At 34.2% G+C, this 10,473-nt stretch overlaps 1 pseudogene; it reads right to left on the reverse strand.

Moving 5' to 3' along the window:
- Nucleotides 1–1,901: 1,901 nt before the first annotated feature.
- LOC145284274 (U2 spliceosomal RNA) lies at nucleotides 1,902–2,113 on the reverse strand (annotated as a pseudogene).
- Between the last annotated feature and the right edge of the window lie 8,360 nt (nucleotides 2,114–10,473).

The following is a 10,473-nucleotide window of genomic DNA, read 5'->3' on the forward strand; positions in this document are numbered from 1 at the left end:
GAATTCGGGAATCTGTTCAGAATTAAATCCACACGCATGTTCTCGTTCCCTCAACCATGACCGGATAGGATTCTTTATTAATTTTCAATTGTCCGCAGTGAGGAATGAACTCTCAACCTTTCTAAGTGTGTCACTTAGAACTGAATGTATTCGTTATGTCACGGGTTCTATTTTCTTCGTGTTATTTTTATTGCTTTCTTTTTTATGATAAATAACTTACTATTTCCCTCGTTTTGTTTATCCCATTCTTCTTTATTCGCTCTTTTAAATGTTCTTTCTTTATGTTTGCATTTTGTATCAAGGCACAAAGGCCACTCAAGAATAATGGTTAATGAGTTTGTCATGTCATCGATGAGACACTACTGTGAAATTGGTATTTGGTTTTAAATTGGATGGAATTTGATTATTTAAGAGGGCAGCTTATCAAGAACTTGTATACATTGCACTTGTAAACGACCATTGGAAAGCAGTCCGCGGTATTGTGTTCAATATAGAGATAGTTCTAGGAAGAAACTTTGTTCACAGAAGTTTTGTTTTCTTTTCCTTTTTTTTTTCTATTTTTGCATGTTCCTCCATATTTTTTAAATTTTTTATCTGTTTTTTTTTTCATTCTTAATTTAATACACTGTTTTTAGTTTCTTTGGTAACAATATTTTTTTTTCTTTCTGGCAGTTTGATTAGTTTAATAAATATGATTTTGCACTATCAGGTCTGTCAAATTTCCTTGAGCATAATTACAGTTACAATATGTTTGAAATTGCAATTCATCGCGGTCGTATGTCAAATAGAAACATGCGCTTAATTATTATGATTGGCTATTTGTGGTTAGACCAGATTATGCACTGACATGAGTTCTCTCGTGCCAGTACTCTGGGCCTTACAACTTCCATGCTGGCTCAAGGTAAATTGGAACGGATACTTTGTTTGTGAAACTATCACTAGAAGATTGTCGTACAGAGCTAACAAGTTGCTTCTATCCGGTTTTGCATGACCTGAAATTGTTTAAGACAGATACGCTCATCTCCCTCAACTCACCTACACGAATACATTCACATTAACCTTGCCTACCCGGATACATTCAGTGCTTAATATTTCCAAATGGTTGTCCATCTAGTACTGGCCAGATTCATAATTGCTTAACTCTGATGATCTAAGGAGAACCGATCATTATCATGTCATATCGCAGGAATCTGAAGATTCTATTCTTTGCATTGGTTTCCACGATACTTTTCTAATCAGAATTCTTGCCAGGAAGACATCGAGTACTTACAGGAGAAACCGTGTTAAGGTTACCTACGTCCTAGGTTAACGTGATTTTTGTGGAACGAATTGAATTTGAAACTGAAACACATAGGTCGTGTCATTAACCACTTGAGCACCTCTCATGAGAACCAGTATATATCGACGTGATTATACCGTCTGTGATATTAACTGCAGTTAGTTACAGGGTAGATAAAATATAATGCTAATAACCGATGGAATCATTAATAAATGAAAAATTGCAAAACTTTTTACAGTTCAACCATGTTTTGTACAAGCAAACTTGTGCATATAGCTGACTTGTCCACCAGAATTCAGTCACAAATGACCAATAGTCATTGTTTTATCGCTGTTTAATAAGTTAAAAATTTGCACCTTGCGTTGTAAGCAAGTTTGGGTGCGACTGACTTTGGTTGTAATCACCCTTTTTTAATTCTGTTTTATTTGATTGTTTTGATTATGATTCTTATTTTTCGACACATATAAGTATCTTGTCGAACTCGAGAATTTTCTGTGAGATGAGAATAGTTGTCCGGATAATCCAAACTAGCGGGGCTTGTGGAAATACAACAGCGACATCTTTCATATGTGATATATTGCTGCTGGCATTCTGTGGAAGTTCGGCGTGATTGGAAAGCTCGCGATATTATTGTAACTATTTACAATGCCTCCCCACGGGACAGAGCTAGACACCAGGGTCGTTTTTTAACGTGGAGAAAAGGTACAAAAATTTTAAAAAAATGTCTCAGTCGTGAAGGACTGCTCCTCCACCGAAAGAGAATAAGAAATGGAAGTGCATCATGTGAAGAACAGATACTACACTTTGATCTTGGCCAAAAGGCCAAGTATGTAGCACGCGATATTATTATAGCCCTTTTGCTAAACTGTAAAAGTATTTATCTAAGTAATCTAATATGAGGATTACCCAAAAAAAACAGGTCCCGACTAATTAGGCCCCGTTTCTTAGTGTGTTGTCCGAATGAAATGAAACTTTGGTCATAACTAGTTTATTATATTCAAAACATCACATCAAAACACTAGGGTCTTTGGCCTTTTTTCTCCGTTCTACACCATATGTTCTAGATATACTTTCTATGTTTTGGAGGGGGGTCTCCCTGTATGTAAGAATATATCTAGTTATTACGGTTTATCTTTACTAGACATGTGAGTGTGTGATATATTATGATGTAGTGGACACTCGGCGCGAAATGAAACTCCACAATATCATCAAACCATCTTTATCCAGAATAAATACAACACTTGAATCCTGGCCAGAAGATCAAGAAGGTATATTTTAGTTTCACGTACGTCACATCATTTAATTTTTGTTCTTTATTTACACTCGGTCTTCGATGATCGGGATTACTATTTATTAAAAAGAAGAATAGACGCTAATAACATACTACGATTACTGAATTAGCGTATCTATATCCTAATTTCATGTCCGTACTATATTATCACCTATACCTTTTTAGTATATAGAATCGCTCAGTCGAATAATTTATAATCTGGAAACCGTGACACACGTACGTACGTTAAAGGTATTACGGTATTAATACATAGATAATACAAATTGTAATTCCTAGGGATTCTTTTGATAAAATCTGCAAATAATATCAAGTAACAACACACGTTCGATATTTTAAAAATTATGCATTTGAAACATAAATTCATTTCAAATTTCTGCGAATCTACTCCATTTACAATAAAACTTGCCATGCACGTTATAAAGTCGAACACACACCTGACGAAGGGAAGACATTGTGAAATAAAGCATAACGGATACACGACCTGACCGTCTGATGCAGGTAAGTACATCTTACATGAAAAATATTATATATAAAAACAGTAAAATGTCATACATAAAAACATTATATTTAATATTTAGTTTTACATCTGAGTGTCCGAGTTGTGCCTTCAACCTGATGTGTGTTAATCTCCGCATTCAAGAGTTTTCCTTAATATTTCAGCCGTTTTCATTCTTATTATCCATTGTATCTTCTTAGCCATCCCTTTAATTCCAATTTCTCTCATTCTTTTTTCAACGTTTGTCGGTATTATTCCAAGTGCTCCTATTATTCTTGGCGTTATCTTGACCTTCTTCGTTTTTAGTCGCTACTCCATCTCCTTGATCTTCACTATGTTGTCTGTTGGAACGGCAAAATCTGACAGACTTGTCGTTCTTTTTAATTATTATGGCATGTAGTCTTCTTGCTTAGATGTGTTTCTTCTATTTGTAAATCCATGTCCCATAAGATTTTGTGACTTTCATTTTCAAATACTATTTGGGTGTTCAAGATGCATTTGTTTTAATAGTATATCCCCTTTTCCACGTGATTGTGTTTATTTTTATAATTTGCGGGGGGGGGCTAGTTTACTGCATTCGCTTATTATGTGTTTTACTGTTTCGTCTCTTTGTTCACAGAGTCTGCATTTATTATTATCATTATTTTTATTATTATTAATATTGTTGAAATTATTAATATTATTCAGATTTTTCTCATTCGTTTGTCTTCCCTTTCTTTCATCTTTTCACTTTTTTCTTCTCATTTTTTCTTTGTTTTTCTTTTCATATCTCCTTTGTATTTTCTTTAGTGTTCTTTCTTTCCTCTCTACGTCCTCTTTTTCTGAAAAGGTTTTCTTTTCCTTTTCATAGTTTTCATTATTTTTTGTTCTCATTCCTTTCACTCTTTATTTTCTACTTCTTGCTATTCGTCGTATTTGTCTCCAATTCTACTTCTTTCGAGTTTTAATTAATTCAATTCTTCTTCCCCTTTTTCTTTCTTTTTCTCCTTATTTTCATTTCATACACTTCTCTCCTTCTAAAGTTTACTCTCTCGCTTTAGCACTATCATTAGAATTTAATCTTATCAAGTTGAACAACATTTCTTCATCTCTTCTTTTTTTTCCAATTGATCAGCATCCCCGTCGTACTATTTTTATATACTTCATCAATTTCTTTTATCTTTCGTCTTTAAAACCCAGTCATCCCTCTCCTCCTTCCCTTCCATTTCCTTTTCAACCAGTTCTGTTCCACTTCCGTAACTCTTACCAATCAGATTTTCTAAATTAGTCAGTGTCTCCAGACACCATTTGCTCGCTCCACTGCTTCCCATGTGTCAACAGTTTTCGATCAAATTCGAGACGGCATTCACCTCTTCGCGCAACCCCTTCTCTTCGGTATCTCCCCTTGCCGTCGTTATTTCTGATCAGTCTATATTTGTAGATCAATTGCGCTTTTTGCTTTCGATTTGTTTTATGTTTTCGATTTCTTCTTTAAAATAATGCATTTGGGTCATGAAGCTTCTTACAGTTAACAGTTCAGTACTACTAAACAAGCAGCATCTCTGACAGTAAGCACCTTTGATATTGAGCGTACTTATCTGCAAATATATATTTATATATTTGTATCGAAATCATCTTATGGACGTGATAATTACTGCCAATTGAAGGATTCGAACACTAAGTGAAGTAAATGAAAGGTTCCGTAAAAAATTCCGTCCAAACTCCCGAGGTTGACAGAAACATTTCCAAGTTTGACAAAATACACCTTAAAAAAGTCGGAGGTTACATCGATAGACACTAATAATATTAATATAATCGCATGAATTTCCAGAACGTTGCAGTCTATAACATCGAACTGTTTTGGCATCGAATATTTTCACGTGGTTAAACCTTGAAGCCTTTATGTAATGTAGTATCGCCACAATATAAGACTGACTAAAGATTGTTCCCACATATCATCGAGCTAATCTATCTAAATAATATGGATATAAACTGTGTCAATCGCTTTATTGAAGACTAGTAAAATATCAATATTTCCTCAAATATACGTCACAAAAAAATGAAAATTGTACCATTAAAGGGTTGCTTCAAGTTTAATTATTTACCAAAATGTTATTCCAATTCATGCTATATTCACGAAGTTATGGCATTTTATTTATTATCAAATAAATTTTACTGACCATCGCTTTATTGCAGATTTCTTACAATGGCAAAAAAATCAGGCGAATAAATGTTATCAAAAAGCAAAGGATAGTTGCTGGACTCGCAGAAGGACTGTCCATCAAAAATCTAGCCACGGAGCTGGAATGGGATCCAAAATCCTTAGCTGCATTCTTGAACAACCCGAACACAAAATTCAGAAAAATAAGGTCATCTTTTTTATCATTATATTCGGAAAATTCGTAGGGAAGTCAACCGAAACACAAACAGCACCAGTGCTTTCGTTTTTGCAAAAGCTGGAATCACTCCAAGATCCAGGCATGCCCGATACAACGTGATGAATGAGATTGCAAGGAACATTAAACCTCTTCCAATGCCTCCATTGCGCAAACAACATAGGGAAAACGAATGGCTTGGCCATAGAATTACATGAAAATTGATTTCCAACAAGTCCTATTTAGGGATGAGGCCCATGCTACTCTTGACGGTCCGGATAGATGGACCAAAGTTTGAAATCCAAACGGAACTCCAATCCGTTACAGAGTTCATTGCCAACAAGGCGGTGGAGGCATCATGTTTTGGCCAGGAATCATTGGGGATAAGTTGGTTGAACCATTGCGAGCGCCAGAAGGTGTCAAGCTTACCAGCAATACGTACACGGCCTTTTTGGATAATCATTTGTCGACATGGCTAGATGAACTACCATTATCACGTCGCTTTCAGATTTTTATACATGACAATGTACCATCCCATTCTGCTTGGGGCGACTGCAGCCTTCCTTGAATCTATGGGATTCTTTGGGGAAACTCTCATGACCTGACCACCGTGTTATCAAGATCTTAACTCCATTGAATATCCTTAGTAAATATTAAAAAGAAAAGTTTATGAGGGAGGAGACTAATTTACTTCAAAGGATGCCTTGTGGAGGAACATAGTTGATGTTGCTAGAGCCATAACTCCTTTTAAGATCAAATAATTCCTCCGGTGACAAAGGGTTGTTTTAGTTATTTAAAAAATGGTGGATGAGTGGATAAATAATTAATTTATATAAGGCTCATACCTAGGATATGTTTTTGTTTATTATTCTTTGACAGAAAAATATAATAAAAATTACAGTTCGCAAGATATGAATTGTATTTTTCCCCTAAAACAACATTTTAAGAGACCTGCAATAAAGCAATGGACAGGGGAAATTCTTCGATCAAAAATAAATTGTCATAACTTCGTAAATATCGCTTTAATTTGAATAAAATCTTTTTGAAAAACTAACCTTAAAGGAGTCGTTTGATGATATGATTTTCATTTTGTGTTTACGTTTATTTAGTGAAATATTGCTATTTTACTAATCTGCAATAAATCGATTTACGAGTATAGAGAGTGAATATATGCATATATATATATATATGTGTGTGTGTGTGTGTGTGTAGATATATAAACTATATATATACATTTATACGTATATATATATGTATACCTACACTATATATATATATATATATATATATATATATATACTCTTGATCAAAAATTTGAGACCATTTAAAAATCTTTGAAGACTAAGCTTTTTTAAGGATAGATTTTAAATTCATCCCACTTAAGGTTTCCAATACTACAACCTAAAAGGTTATGCAAAAAAAGCTACTTTTCAAACATTTAATTCAGAAATTTACATTTTTATAAAATGCAGCATTTTACACGATCAGAATTATAGATAAACATTTTACGATGCATGAAAGCATTCAACAATCAAATTTAATACTGAGTTCTACCTCAACTGCTTTTGATGACTTAAAAATAAGCGTTTCCATTAAGGAGCGGGGTATGTTGCTTTAGCTTTTGAAGATAGCTTCACAAAGTTCATTTTTTGTTGCATATTGTTTACCATTTCGATAAACATATCTTGTCATCCATCCCCAACCATTTTCAATTGGGTTCATGTCCGATGAGCATGCAGGATGTCCCAAAGGATGGACCCCACTTGTTCTCATACTTAATGCTGGAGAATTTGGGGAAGGTAGCTACCAGTGGATTTTGCTTTTCCATAAATCTCATTCTTCTATAGAAAGTTGCAAATTACAGTTTACTGCGATTTACCTTAGCTGCTATCGTCAGCTGTGTCAAACCTTGCTTGTGGAAATCTAGAATTCGAGCACGCTCAACTTCGCGAAGTTTGCTTGCTTTAAGCATGGTGACACCTTTACGAAGTGATTGCTAATCTGTAACTGAACTAATAAAACACTTTACACCCCTGGTCTCATAATTGTGATCAAGTGTAAAATGTCTCATTTTATAAAAATGTAAATTTCTGAATGAAATATTTGGAATGTAGCTTTTTTTACATAACCTTTTAGATTGTAGTATTGGTAATCGTAAGTGGAAAGAGTTTTAGATCTATACTTCAAAATGGATTTTCAAAGATATTACTCTTTACCATACGAAGGAAAACACAGGAATTTACTAATTCTTGATAGTATTCACCAGAAAATTCTACAAAAAATGTTATAAGCATAAGCTTGAAGAAAAAATAGTTCGACACATTTTCAGTAATCAATCATTTTTGTAATAGATGTATCAACACAATTGTTTTAAAAAATCCAGATTAGAAGATTGTTTTATGAAGTGAAGAAAATGGCTCTCGTCGTGGGGAGCCTCCATGATGTGACAAGCTTCTGGATCTGACCTTCCGATCTAAAATAGAGCACATGCATCAAATCCGTTGCCAATGTCTCTGGAGAAATGGTTGGATCATTCCACCGCTCCAGTTGATATCTCACCGCCGATCCAATCCTCTACCTGTATAAGAGCCAATTATGTCCTAGAATGGAGTACTCTTTCACATCTAGACAGGAGCAGTTTGAAGTAACCTATCCTGCCTTGAAAGAGTTCAAAACCGACTTTGTACCCTAGTAGATGATGCCCTTTTCTTTTCCCTGCAACGTTGCTTTTACTATATCTGCCATATAGTTATTTTCATGACAAGTTCTCGTCTGAGTTCTAATCTATGGTCCCCTCACAAAAAATATTCGTTAAGCTAAAACCACTATCAATAATTTCTCTCACTGTCTATGTCTAAACCTAAACTTGGATGCAATAAACAAAGTTTTTTCCTCGAACTGCTCGTCTATGGAACTCTGTTCCTCTAGCCTGCTTTCCAGCTTACTACAATCTGGTCGTCTCCAATTCCAACGTAAACAAGTTCTTATTTAACCGTCTACTGAAATAACCAAATTCTCCACATTAAAAACGACCCTGGTGTGTAACTCTGTCCCGTGGGGAGACATTGTAAATAGGAACGATTACTATTGTCCCAATGACTACCGTACACTAATTAACCTTTATCCTCGCGTGGCCTCTGGGTTTAGATAAGAGGCGACTATTTTGCAAAAAAGAAAATACCGTATTCCAAAAGTATTTAGAAAAGATTCAAAAGTCAAAAAGATATGAGACATTAGTATATGTGTAAGATTAATATGACCAGAAATAGCTTCCTTAATTTAACTATAATGTAGTTAATTTGGCGTTGAAAGAATAAGAAGAAAAATAAAAATAAAAGAGAAACAAACTATGAAAAGCAAAAAAAAAAAACGAAAAAAAGAGGAAGTTCTCTCTGCCACCTTCCTTTTTCAACGATTTTCTACTTGTTTTTAATATTTATTAATTTACATCATATCCTCCCATCTTGCTCTGTATCTCGCTGTTGTTTTCTCTATCGTTTTTTGTCATCTCTCTCCCTAGCTGTTTCTGACTGTCTCTCTCTCTCTGTCTGTCTCTCTAAATCTCTCTCTAAATATCTCTAAATCTCTTTCCAAATCTCTCTAAATCTCTCTCTCACTCTCTCTCTTTCTCTCTCTCCCTTTCTCTCTTTCTCTTTCTCTCTCTCTAACTCTGTCTCTGTCTGTCTGTCTGTCTGTCTTTCTCTCTCTTTCTCTTTCTCTCTCTCTCTGTATATATATATATATATATATATATATATATATATCATTTAATGACTCTCTTTGTTTTATCTTACCAACTGCCATTTTTTGCAACTGCCGTTTTAACTAAAGAGCAGAGACGTCAAATTGCACTTCCGTTCGAATAAATATTCTATCCAATATTCCTGCCGAAATTCACCCCGGGATTCCGCCAATGTTTTCCTGAGGAAGATTAATGAAAGACTGACATTTATTATCGTTTTTTAATGTCATTAACAGCATGAACGCAATAAAAATAAGTTAGAGCTTCTTAACCAAAACAGTTCTGCTAAAGGTCTCGTCTTCAAGCTGTTGGTGCTATTACATTTCAATTGATTTCGTGCTCTATCTTATCATGGAATCAATTAACAGTTCAGTAATTGCTTTTGCATATATACACACACACACACACACACACACACACACACACACACACACACATATATATATATATATATATATATATATATATATATATATATATATATATATATTAGGGTTGGGACAGTTATTCGGAATCGGAAAAATCGGAACTTTTTAAGATATCGGAATCGGTATCGGAATCGGAAAAATTATAGCTTAATTTCCGATTCCGATACTGATTTTTTATTCTTAATTTTTGACAATACAAAATGAAACAAGCACAAATATTTTTTATAGAAGTTGTTCATTTACAACATAAGACCGAGAAAGGGCACAGAATCGGCAATAAATCTCATTTACAGATTTAACATTGATTCAAAGAGTTTAATTTATTTTATTTATTGGTCCTTTATCAGGGACAACTTGCCTGATCCCGTTGTAAACTTTTCGCGTCTACTCGCTAAATGCTTATAACCGAGGGAGTTCACTTGATTATTAAAAAAGTTGTAAATGGTCTGAACGATGGTTTTAAATTTCGTTGGCGCCAGCTGTACATTGGCGGTGTCGGTCATCAGCTTCTTCTGGAATATTTAAAGTTTTATGGCACATCTCTTTGGATGCAAATGAAAAATATAGATGAAAAGAAATCATTTTGAAGATTTTCTTAATTAAAAGGCAAATTAAAATTATACACGCACCTCATAAAGAAGAATTGGATTGCACCATTTGGTACTTTAATTGACAAAAAAAGAAAATAAATGATAAACAAATACTCAACAATTAAATGTTACCAAAGGCAATACTCTGTCTATATATCTGAATAAATTTATTTGTGTTGAAACTTCTTTTAAAGTGTGTTTTTTGTTCAAAACAGTCTCAGTTTTTTTAGTTAGAATTTAAAGAATGGCTGCCCAATATCCCCAGCAGATGGACAACTGATACCCGTTCAAAC

The sequence above is a fragment of the Euprymna scolopes genome, chromosome 8, assembly GCF_053919585.1.
Source record: "Euprymna scolopes isolate OS-2025 chromosome 8, ASM5391958v1, whole genome shotgun sequence".
NCBI classification, from domain to species: Eukaryota; Metazoa; Mollusca; class Cephalopoda; order Sepiida; family Sepiolidae; genus Euprymna; species Euprymna scolopes.